The sequence below is a fragment of the Lutzomyia longipalpis genome, chromosome 3 (genome assembly GCF_024334085.1).
Source record: "Lutzomyia longipalpis isolate SR_M1_2022 chromosome 3, ASM2433408v1".
NCBI lineage: Eukaryota > Metazoa > Arthropoda > Insecta > Diptera > Psychodidae > Lutzomyia > Lutzomyia longipalpis.
The window spans coordinates 28,442,716-28,455,920 of NC_074709.1; the positions used below are offsets into that span (position 1 = coordinate 28,442,716).

Genomic DNA, 13,205 nt, shown 5'->3' on the forward strand with positions numbered 1-13,205 from the left:
TCATCACACTTTTTATTTTTTTACTCTACAGTGCATAAAGTTGTCTTTTTCTACCTGATTCTTTTGGTATTTAATTACATCCCGATGATTAGAACCCGACCGGCCATACAGGGAATTTATGATTTTCAAAGGATCATTCAAAGGTTGAGATGATCCAAGGAGAATGATGAAAGGACATAAAGTTTGGGGTGACAATGCGGGAGGAATAATTCATGAGACAACGTCGTTCGAGAAGAGATTGCAGGTAAAAAGAAAAAGATAGAGTCGATACACTGTGGTGTCGTACAGGTTTGTGTGCGGCAGACACATTAAACGTCTCGTTGAAAAAAAAAAGACGCCATGAGAGGGAGAGAACATAAAAAACGTATCATTGAATCCACTGTATGTAATTTCCAAGGCAAACATCGCGAAATGCTTTATCGCTGAATTTACAATAAATTTTCAGTGGCTCTCCGTCCTTCTCGTCGCAGCAATATTATACTCCCTCCTCACAACTGAGATACATGGAAAAAGCAGCAAACATAAGCATTACGTGTTAACCCTCGAAAAATGTGAATCAGTGTTGAGGAGAGACACTTTGACCCAAATTGAAGTTTAAATCGATTGTTTAACCGCAAAAATTATGACTTTTGCGATAAATATTCAATTTATATAATGCTCAAAAAATCGAGAGAAGGGAAGTTAAAACCTTTATGTGTGTGTTTTTTTTACCCCTCTGTGTCGAGAATACTTAATGGGTTAACAACCATTTGTAAAATACCTGACAATGAGATACCAATTGTCATAGCCAGGTACTACGATTCAGACTTATGGGGGGGGTCCGTCCGTACGACCCCATGGCCCACGAGCAACTGAGCCAACCGTACTAGGGTGGTTGGGAGAGAGAGTCACCTTAAGACTCCCGCCAACCCCACACTCATAAGCCAATCTGTCCTATACCATGACAGTTAGTACCAGCGGTACTACATTCGGCCATTCCTGACTTTTGTGACGTCCTCGGCACAAGCTAGGAAAAGCAAGACAGATTGACCGAATTTTCCCGTGATCTTCGACCAGTATACTTCGCAATGAATGCGATAACAACTGCGGTCCTTTGTATAGAGTACAAGTCTGTATTAGACAACAACTCTATTCACAAACTGAAGATCATATCAAATTGTTCCTAATGGAACCGTACCTGGTAGCCCAAGTACACAAGGGTTCTGTTTGATTTAGTACGCCAGTGCACGTGACACAAAATCATCACACCCATGAACCTACAGAAGGTTCTCTCAACACAGCTTTCGCCATGTTACTTGTTTCTCATGGAACATATGTCTAGACTTAGCTTACCCAGTTCCAGGAACCGTAAGCTCGTTCCATAGAGACTAGTGTCTCCGAGAAACCATTCGTCGTATGACTAACTATCAAGAACCTTGGACCTTAACCTTGGATTGATGTTAATCAATACGACATTTCAGGTTTTCAACGTAACAGGCCCACCATGCAAGCATGATGCCTCTCCGCGAAAACCTCGTCATGCTTTATCTACACCAGTATCATTTACTCACAGACTCATGAATCTATATATCATCTAATCAACGAAGACTCATGAATGTTGTCTTTAGTATTAACTGGTTGCATAGATACATGACCTGAATGTCTTATCTAGCTTACAATGCGTCCATTGATCGCCCAGACCTACATTCTTATTCATCCATTCTACCATATCTACTGAGACATCAGGTTGGTTCTATGGATGCTTGAAGAGCCAGTTTATCACAGTATTTCTACTGATCACATAAACATAGTGAATTGCTCTTCCATGTGCACAGGCACCTTTCTCTTCTCCTGATACCTCATTGTGTGAAACAATAATTTTAACGGACTTCGTTTCACCCAGATATCTAATGCTTTAGTAAGCCCTATTCCGAAGAGAAACACTACTCCTAACCTGACACACTTTATCACGGTCCAACATAAACTTCCTTGAGATCATCCCTGGATACCGTCGAGTGTTGTGCCAAGATCCTTGCACTCGGTCTGATCCACTTCTCAAATGGCCTGTTCTCAAATGGCCAAATTCCTCAACTCTTCCCCCTTTTTTTTTTTTCAAGAAGAGTCCCAGTTCCTTCTCAACGATTGCTTAAAATCCGTTAGTATCATTTTGAACTCTTCCCTTAAGCAATTCGTTGTTCCTGTTTGAGTTTCATCTTTATTGCCTTCGTGACTCCTACTGTTGGACTTCTGCATTAAATCCTTCCTTTTTCAGTAGATTCTTGTCACTATTTCATCGAATTTCCTCACAAATTTTCACATTTTCACCATTGATTTAACCAAGCTCATTTGTGAGAATTCTTGGCAATATGGTAAACTGACATTAAAACCAAATTTTCCTTAATCTTCGTATTGCATAAGAATTGTGCTAAAATCTTTTCACTTATCCATCTCCTTTTGAAAATTCCAACTAACTTTAATTTCTCTTTAATGAAATTTTTAATTCACTCTTTTTTTTTTTTTTTTTTTTTTTTTTAAATTTCACTGTTTTTAACAATTTTTCAATTACTTTAAAATTTCATGCAATTTTCAACTTTATGGAATTTTCTTCATTCCCAACATCATGAAAATTTCCTTATTTATTTTTATTTTTTATTTTTGTGAAATCAGAACTTATACTCTTTCCTATTTTCATCATTTAAATTCAGTGAAATTTTCATTTTTCTATTCTGAAATTTTCAACCTTGATGGAATTTTAATTTTCAATTCTTATGCAATCTTCAGTTCCGAAACATTAAATTTCATACACAGAAATAAAACAAACTTTTTTTTTCATATTTCTTCTTTTTTTGTGCTGAAAGGAAAATTCACATTATTTTACGTTGCCTAAGAATTCAACCAATAATTTTTCCACTCTGAAATTTTCATTATTTTATTTTGTTCTATCAAATTTCATGAAAATTTCAACTCATTGGTTCCTCATAATTCTTATACAACTCAAATACTTTCTCATATTTTCCTTAAACATCTATAAGGCAATCTTCCATCAAATTCTCTTAACCTATACATGTTTACATATAAACATAAAATTCAACATCAAGAGAATAACAGGGGGTTGAAAAGCGCTTTTCAGGGTTAACATTGAAATAAAATTCAATAATATCAAGAAAACCAATTTGGAGAATACCACTCTCCAATCTAGAAGAAAATACTTGCGATTTTCCCTTCTCTTTTATTTTGCATGCATTCGGTGCATGTATCTCTTCCCCGCATCCTGCTCAGCGTGCCAGGCTCGCTGTGCGATGCAGGCCCTGTTGGTGTGAGTGTGTGTGTGTGTGTGATGCTCTCTGGCCGCTCAATGCCGTCACTCGCTGCTGCGCTCCTCACTGCTGCTCACACATACACGCGTACCCTCCATGCGCGCGCCGCTCTAGCACACGCACACATATTGTTCTCTTTTTCACTCACGCCGCGTTTTTGCGCATTTAAATTACGCCCGAAAATGTCATAATTTTCCACAAACGGTCAGTTTTCCGCGACTGACGCGTTTTCTACATGCGACGGAAAACACTACACGAATTCCCATGCCACGGAAAAGCCCCGCGAAGGACTTTTTTCCCCTCAATTTCGCGGCAAACACGCCACGACATGTCAAAATGTCACGCATTTTCTCGCGACTTTCAACGATTTTTTTTTTCACCGAACGCGGCGCTTTTCCCGACAAGAAAACTATGAACGGCACTCACGGGTGCCCCAACGCGGATTGTCCACGCCACAAAAGTCCCAAACGATCGACTTTTTTCCGCGAATTCCATACGGTGACGTCAAAGTGACGCCATGGAATTTTCACTCGCGAATTTTCGCACGAATTTTACGTACACGCACTTTTCCACTTCCGCGAACGAGTTTTGGGCTAATCCCACATCTGAATTGTAAAATACCTGACAATGAGATACCAATTGTCATAGCCAGGTACTACGATTCAGACTTATGGGGGGGGTCCGTCCGTACGACCCCATGGCCCACGAGCAACTGAGCCAACCGTACTAGGGTGGTTGGGAGAGAGAGTCACCTTAAGACTCCCGCCAACCCCACACTCATAAGCCAATCTGTCCTATACCATGACAGTTAGTACCAGCGGTACTACACATTAACCCTTTATCTTTAAAGCTTTTGTGTGTATGTACATGGAGTGAGAATTTTGCATATATTTGCACAGAGAGTTGAGCTTGAGGGGAAAATAAATGCAAAACATTAAATTTATGGTGTGTAAAATTATCCTTGGCTAATTAATTTTATGCCAAAGATAAATGACATGTCATTTTTTACACGTCGAAAATCACAATATTCATTCCAATAGTTTACATTTTTCTTTTATGTGGAAAATTTGTGTAAATAAACATAAACATGTAAAATAATAATGATAATAAATAAACATTAAAACCCATAACTTTTAGTGTTTTATTTTTACCAGTGATAAACAAGGTTTAATTAACTTTTTCTCAGGTAATGATATTTTCCTTTAAAAACCTTCAATTGGCATTGAATCTTGCTCAAAAGGTTAATTAATTAAAATACTAACCCGGCTGACACGGATTTAATTAAATCTGTGAGACTAACTACCGCATTGCTCCATTTCTATACTGGTAAAAATTAAACCCTAAATTTTAATGAAATTCTATTCCTTTTAATAAGATTTAAAAAAAAAACTTTTTACCTCTTAATTTCCAAAGAAATACTCCAAAAAACAAAGAATTTCTTCAACTTTTAAATAGGAAAAAAAAAGAAATCGCTTTTACTGCAAAATTTTAAATCCCAGAATGGGGTTGCCAGATAAGTGTGTGTTGTAAGTTTATTCAATATCCGTGTCAGCACTTTTTCCCCATGTTTTTTTTTTTCAGTTCTCTCCGTCCCTAAATGGAATTAAATACACCATGGCAATCAATTTTGTACATTTTTTCACGAGAAAATGCAAAGAAACTGTCAAGCAAAACAAATTGCGGAATATATCCGGATGAAATAAACATTTGTTGTATATTATGCTCTTCCTGACTACGTTTTTTCCCCTTTTCCCCAGATGTCACGACTGTGGATTTTCACTGCATCATCGTTTTTTTCCCACCTATCCTCCTTTTGCCACCCCCGCCATTCTACTCTTTTAATTGTGCCGACAATGTGGAATGAATATAAAAAAAGTCATGAAAAATGAGAAATTCTCTCGCATCGCACTGGCATCCCCATTTGTGGGTCAAGGTTGATTTTGTAGGTTATGGACATTGGCAATTTCTCCGATAAAACGCGCGTATTTATAGCTACGGGGGGTTGTGCTTAAGAAAACACTCAACACATAATACCGGAAAAATACCATTCCGGGTGCAATAATTTCTCAAATTGAAAGTCTTCTGCCAAAATGAATAAATGGGAAAGAAATAGAGGCAAAGACGTCAGTGAAAATGAGAAACCTGGAAGATGGTGAAGAGGTAAGAGAAAATAAGAAAAGAAAAAAAAATAAAGTAGAGAATCTGTGAACAAAATATCAATTTAAAGTTCCCGTTACACGATTTATTACATTTCTTGTACCACGGTAAGATTGAGATTTATTTCCTCGATATATTTCTGAAGTCAATTTTTGTTTCTTTCTCACTGTATTTTGCGCCTGGTCCGCCATTGATTGTTCGTGAGAGAAAACAATAACAATACAAAATTGATTGTTTGGGGTTACCCGATGCGAGTTCCGCATTTTATTTCGCTCCAAATATGGCGATGTAACGGATGGAATTTTCAAAAAAAGAACAAACTCCAAAAAAACATTCAAAAGTAAAGCATTAAGCACAAAACAAGTAATAAAAAAAAGAAAATTATGAGCAAAAATTCATCTTCATCACCAATAGAGCAGAAATGGGTCACTTGCCAACAAAATTCACTGACTAAAAGGAAAATTTACAGCCATCGAGCGACCCGTTCTTGCACGAAATGTAATTTCTTGTGTACAATATTTTCTCTTGGTTTGCCTCATTTGAATGTATCGGTGTATATTTTCACGATTGCATTATAAATTTGCCATTTTCTTAGCTTGGTGTGTGCGCTTGGCTGTTAACTATTCAACATGCCCCGCCGCATGTACTTGTGTGTTGAACTCAATTTTCAAGTTCTTACCGCACGAAGAAATGCGCGCCAGTGAGAGAGAGAAGTTGAATGTAGAATTAAGAAAATGTGTATATAGTTTGAGGAGAAAAATAGAGATCGACTTCACCGTTAGTTTTCTTTTTATTTATATACATTGTATCGTGGGTTTCTTTTTAGCAAGTCTTCGTTTTTTTTCTCCTGTGCTTTAGTAGCAATTTCTCCCCACAAGAACACCATGACGGTGGAATCTTCTCACAGACAAAAACCCATTAAGACTGACAGTTTAATTTAAATTTGACAGGAGCGATTTGACAGTACTCTTTGACAATCAGCAAATGTCAAAACTTTCATTATTCAAAATGCAACGGGTAAAAGTGATTTGCAGCCGCAGGAACAATCAAATCTTATGACTAGACGAGTAAAAAAGTAAAAAGTTTTCACCATTAAATTGTGACTTTATTTCCATGGGAGAAAGTTTTGGCACTTCAAAATCCCGCTTAATGTTTGGAGGACGAAAGGGTGGAAAGTGGCAGTAAAAGAGAAAAACTTCTATGAGGGGGCGTAATGTTGTTGCTGGAAACTTTCTCAGTAGATGGAAAATGTTAAACTCAATGGGACAATTTTTTCCTTGTTGCTCCGTGAAGAGAGAAAGAGAAGAATGGCATTATAAATTAATTTTCACGCTCAAAGGAGCAATGAGATGCTTCCCCCCAGGGGGGCGTCTATTAGAAAAATTAAGTACAGCTTGGGAAAGAGAGAATGTGGTGTATTTGAAACAATGCCGTTTAAGTAAGGCTTGAATTTAGTTGCGCCAGAACTTTGTAATATGTTAAATGAATATTGTTTGACAGACAATTGTCAGAATATTTTATTAATATTTCTATATTTAAGAATTTTTTAAAGAATTTAAGAAAATTTCAATTAATTTTGAATGGATTGTTTTTAAGCAAGACAGTTTCTCTTGAATAGCATTTTTTTTTGAAAATATTTACATAGTTACAACGAAATATTTTTATACAAGACTATTTCATTAAGATTTCTTTTTCAGGACATTTTCTGACAGTACTTTTTGACAGAAAACCTATATTTCAGAACAATTTTAAACAGGACTTATTTGACAGAATATTTCTGACAAGACTTTTTTGAAAGAATATTTTTGACAGGACTTTTTTGAAAGAATATTTTTGATAGGACTTTTTTGAACGAATATTTTTGACAGGACTTTTTTGACAGAATATTTCTGACAAGACTTTTTTCAAATAATTCAGCCATTTCTTCCGCCCATCAAAAAGATGAAATGGAAGCAACCGAAGCAACTAATATCTCCTTTAAAATACCAATTTAACTTCATTTTTGTGACAAAACTGGAAGGAGTTTAATGGAATTATTGCTTTCCTACATTTCAAAAACATTCAACTCAAGTGAATCGCCATGGAAACTTTTGCAACCTACACGCGCTCTAAAAGGGAATCACTTAAGCTAAAGGGAAATCTTGTTATGTACAATTTTATATCTGATTTAGATGGTAATCAGAAGCGTGTAACCTTTGACATTTCTGTGTCAGGAGAGTCATGGTGGTGAGATAAAAAAAAAACATTTCACGCAGAAGAGTGAAAATTAGGATGAGTTAAGGAAAAATTCTAAAAATAAATTCTGAAAAAATTTACTCAACGAGAATCAAAATGTTTGCTCATTGATTTAATCATAAATTTATCCAGTCTGAAATGCAGGGGCTTTTTAGTTTATTATTTTATATAGATGAGAAGTGCATGGTAATCGATTATCCGTGAATATGCGTGCGATCCTCAACTGCGATTGCTGACGAGAGAGAGAGGGAGGGATTTAAAGTAGACCACTTTGGCACATTGTAAACAATATTTCCGCGAGATGTTTACCAGCCTGGGGTGTGTGATGGTTATACATACAACAATGTACATAATATTGGAGTAAAACCCGCGGGGAGAAGGTGCAAAAAGCAAAACGATTAAAACATGGCGCGATGAGATAAGAAAATTGCCAAAGTGGAGAAACTCTCGGAGAAGAAGCATGGAAGAACGAGGATTATTTATTCAATGCGGAAATGTCGCTTGATATCTTCACCAAATGAAAGTTTATTTGATTCCCCCATGAGGAAAAACTTCCAACATCTCTTTGTTTTCATTTTCCGCCCTTTCTTCTTCACCTTTTACTTTTTCTCCGCATCTTTCAAGGCCAGAAAGCCCTTAAGAGAACACGCTTAAGAATATTTTTTCTCTCTCTTCATATTCTTTAATCTTTTGCCTGAATTTTTGAATAAATCTAGATCCTCCTTTTGGAATATTTAACAACGCCAAAAATTAACAATAATCGATTGAATTGTTGAGGAGGAATTTGCTAAAGACGCTTTAGGGAATGAAATCATGTTTGGCAAGACCTTCTCTTGTCGATTGGATTTAAAATAAATGCAACAACAACAAAAAGAACCTCTTTCGAATGCGATGGCAAAAGTAAAAGCCGCTGAGGCGTGATTGGTATTTTCGGATGGATGAATGTGAGGTAAATACAATCAATGGAAAAGACGTGAGGAAAAAATTGTTTTTTTTTGTAGATTTATTACATTTTTAACAATTTACTCGAGGTTAAATTTTAAAGGTTTAATTGAATTTCTTATGAATGTTGTCCTTAAATTTAATTTAGTTTACTTTTCTTAGAAAATACTTAGAAAACTTACTTAGAAAATGACAATACTTCAATTTCATAAAAAAAAAATTTAATAATTTCCTTAAAATCTGTCATATAAGTTCAAAAAATTAAAAATAATTTCGAATTAATCCGATCGGTAAGAGAATATATGGCCAGTCGGGTAATTTATTACGCATCATGACAGTCATTTGACAGAATCTAATAAATGACAGTATTTATAAGATTGACATCACCCCAATTTGACAGATTCTCTTAAATTAAAAAAAAGAATTGTTAAACTGCTAAGAACCACAATGTATCCGTGAAGTGTGTCAAAAAAGTGAAAAAAGTCCTGTTAAAAATATTCTGTCAAAAAAGTCCTGTCAAAAATATTCCTCCTTCAGACAATTTATCAAGTTTTTTTTTTAATATCAAAACTATTTGTTAGAAGTTCTCTAAAAAAAACTTTTTAAAAAAATCTATTCATGAAAAATCATTTACAGAAATTGACAGTACCTCAATTTGACAGTTTCTTTTAAATGTCAAAAAGAAACACTTAATCGTTAAACTGCCAAAAATTTAAAACTAAAAACCACAATGAGCATCATTTTAAATTCCACGAATTGGGTCACGAATGGGATGATTCAAAATAATCAAAAAAGTACAAAAAGCATCATTCTTGAGAAATTCCTGCGTCAAGTCTCTCACCAATTGGGGATGAATGAAATTCATTGGAATTGTCATGGAGATCTTCAAGTATATAAAGTCTCTTGGGTATATAGCAGCAATGGTGTGTAGCATGAAAAAGAAGTTGATACATCAACCTGGATTGCGATAGAACCACGTTTGGCGACTTTTGCGCGGAAACCGGTTAAAATTTTAATGGGCAACATTTGAAGTAAATCATGCTGAATGATCATTTGTCTCTCCGCGAATGACCACATTGTGGGGACGATGATGTGCTGGCCACAAGATGCTTTTGGCCAATTAAGAAATCACACAACAAACTTAAGGAGGGTCGAAAAAACATGACAGGATGACAAATATCCGATTAACAGGCAATGACATTTTACTGGGCGTGTGTGGGTGGAAAAAAGGGATAAAAATAATCGTCTCTACTTTGGGAATTTAGCACCACCAAACCACCCCCATCCCTATTTTCTAGCGCCGGGTGTGAATAATTCAGGGATGGAAAATGAAATCATTTAACGCCCACTCAGGGGAGATGAATTATTTAAATTTGTCCGATGAATCCGGGCGAGAGACCTCAATAGCTTTTGGCATGAATACAACACACAACATGTATATAGCAAATTGGTGACCTTTACCCTTTTTCCGGTCACGACAGCCTCCTTTCGCACATAGCCCATTCCCATCATCGTCTCCGGGCATGATACGTACAAAGTAAAATAAAGAATGAGAGAGAAAAGCAAAGAGGAGAGAGAGATAATATTTAAAAGTGATATTGAAATACTTAACCCACTTTTTGGCTTTCAGACTCCCTCCAATTCCGTATAAAAAAAACTTTTTTTTTTCTTTTACTTTGAACCGAAAAGTTTTTGCCAAAAAGTGTTTGAGAGTTTGCTCTCAATTGATGCAAAATCCTTGACTTTGACTTTTAAAAGCGTCTCTCACACAACATTTATTAATTACTTCACGATATGATGCAAGAAATTAGATTGATGGCCAAAATAGCCACAACATGCCCCCTCTATCAAATGAATTCACAATAAAGCTCTAATGGAATTTGGGTTAGGGAAAGTTTTACCATCTTTTTCTTTCAGTTGTTCAAGCAGAGATTTTATCAAAAAATTCCTCATTGTATAATAACTTTCTTTTCAAACTCCTAAAATTTTTCTTAATGTCATTGCCAAAGAGATTAAAGCCAAAACTATTTTACAAGAAATTCCTGAATTTCTTTTATAAATAAATCCGAAAAACTTGATGCTTCATTATGTTTTGGTGTAGAGATGAAAGAGAAAGCTCAAATAAGCTTATTTTCAGGCTTATTTTGATTTATTTAATTAACTTGGAAAATGTTGAATTAATTAACACGTTAGGCACACTGTAAAATACACGAAACTATTTTTTACGCGACGTGTAATAAAATATTAATAGCGTCAGAAAAAAAATACCCGGCTGGTAATTTGATTACTTACATTCTATTTTACGTTGTATGAACTTTGTTACATGTGTAGAATAAAAGAAGTTTCTGACACGATTTTTTGTAAATTTATGGTGTCGAAAAGTCCGCGATGTTTCGCGTTTCGTTTTTTTTATAGTTTCTCGAGTTTCACAGAAATTGTTTCGAACTTTTCATATTTTTCAATCTTCTGAAAGTTTCTACGAAATAATTTCAAGTTTCTTATGTTCAGAACGTTCAGATCGATTTTTTTTTAGATTTCAGTGGTAAATGAAGTAAAAAAAGTCATTAAAAAAGTCTGTCCTGAGGAAATCTTTCTTAAGGCTTCTTTGAGAGATATTTCGTAATTACTACAAATTTTCTTCTTTCGTTTTGAAATCAATTTGAGCCAGAAAGGGTTAACTTAAAAGCAAAGGGAAAAGATATTTATTTTGCAATTACCAGGCGTCTCCATCCAAAAATATTAAACTGAATAAAAAGAGATTTCTGCCTAAGAAAAATTCATGCTGATTTTTCTCATAAGAAAAAATTGAGAAAATTGACTTTTTACGGTTTAATTAAGACCAAAATTCTCCTATTGAATAGCCCTTTAAAACAATTTCTAAAATTCAAATTAAACGTTATTTTTCTACTTACAAACAAACCCCGTAAAAGACTGGAGCTTCTCACGGCATTCTCACCTGGAATGAAAAGAAAAATAAAACATATTATTGGTTGTTTTTTAAGTGAAAGAAAAATGATGAAAAATCATTGAGCCTGAAAATGAGTTACTTCTACCAATTAACATGGTAATAAATTGAGGAGGCTCAAAGCAAAAGTCGATGAGTTGGTTAAAATGAAAAAAAAAATCATCATCATTTATCTAATGCAATTATTTTATTATTAAATCACTCATGGGGTGGAAGAGTACGAGCGTACCTATAAAACACGCATTCCATTGAATTGGAAATAAAACACTCTCTTTAATACAGACAAGTATTTGTGGTGGAATATATATTTCCCCCACATCGCATTAAGCTCGCGCACACGATTTTCTTCAACAAACGCTCACACGCATGATGGTTTCAATAATATTCAAGGCAAGAGAGTGAGAGCCATACACGCTAGTGATGGTTTAATGTGTAATTATTTGATTCTCCCAGCCCTTTTTTTCGTCCTTTAATTTAGGATCATTTGATAGAGTTCGCGAACTCACACACAGAAAAATTGATCCACAAAATGCAGGATTTGAGGTAAATTTTTGCGAATTAGTCGCACTTTTTTGAATTTGAATATTTTAACTGTTTTCATGAAGAAATTAAGGAAAGAATTTTGATTTAAAGCTCAATTTACGCAACTATGAGAAGAAAAAAAAGTAAACTGACTCGCACTTTGTTGAATATGAGAGATTATTCTCTGTGTATTCGAGAGAACTAAAATATCTCATTTGAGAGACTTTGGAAGTGTATTAATTTATATTTTTTTACATCTTCATACAAAATAGTATATCAGACAACAAACGCGTTGTACGCAATATCAACGACGCGATTTCGATTGCCACACACGAGTTTGAGGCGCTGTATTGGTGTTGAGCAGTGTGATGAAGGAAAAAACCGATGAGCACCGACAAAAGCCAGCAATTCGTCGTCGCACTTTGCTTTCCACCACATAAAACACCCAACTTCTAATCGGTTGTTGTCTTTCTGTTTTTCTTACCCAAGGTCAATGGCCTTATTTGCATTGTAATTCTTTTTTCCGCGCGCGCTCCTTCCTTTTTTTCTCTCTCTCACCATTTTCACGCCGCTCTCAAAATTTATGGGAAAATTTTTTCGACACAACCAACAGGCGGGAGGAAAATTTTCCTTTTTTTCTGTGTTATCCTCAAACCAGACGCGCGGGAAAAACTTCACATCAAATTACTCCTTGTGTGAAAACTTTTTTCTTCTTCTTCACTCACCTCCCTCTCCCGCCTATGTATGTAGGTACTTTCACAAACCACAGAGAAATCATAAAATTCACTTCCCTGAAATTTATGGAAGAGAGCCGCAGAGAAGCAGGCGAAAAAAAGGCGAGAACTAAAAACAAGGGGAAATACGTTCATTAACCTCAACATGGGGCAAAATTCGAACATAATGAAGAGAAAAAAAACAGGAGAACACTACAAAAAGCACAAGAAGAAAGAAAACGCAATTAATCAATTACAATCATAATCTCCTTAATGTGATAAAAATCTCTCTCTGTCCTACTTTTGTGTATATGAGGAGACTTCTTTACAGATAAAATACAAATTAACATGACGTGGAATACTTGACTGTCCTCT

General features: G+C 35.3%; 1 protein-coding gene across 2 annotated transcripts in view; it reads right to left on the minus strand.

Moving 5' to 3' along the window:
- The window catches only part of LOC129793636 (nascent polypeptide-associated complex subunit alpha, muscle-specific form), a 66,019-nt gene that overhangs the window by 19,500 nt on the left and 33,314 nt on the right, over nt 1-13,205 (minus strand). The window contains exon 3 of one of the 2 annotated variants that reach the window (XM_055833799.1): nt 11,543-11,586. The exons of the other annotated variant lie outside the window; for it this stretch is intronic. The gene's annotated coding sequence lies outside the window, so the exon portion shown is untranslated. The remainder of the gene's footprint in view (nt 1-11,542; nt 11,587-13,205) is intronic. 2 annotated transcript variants of the gene reach the window in all.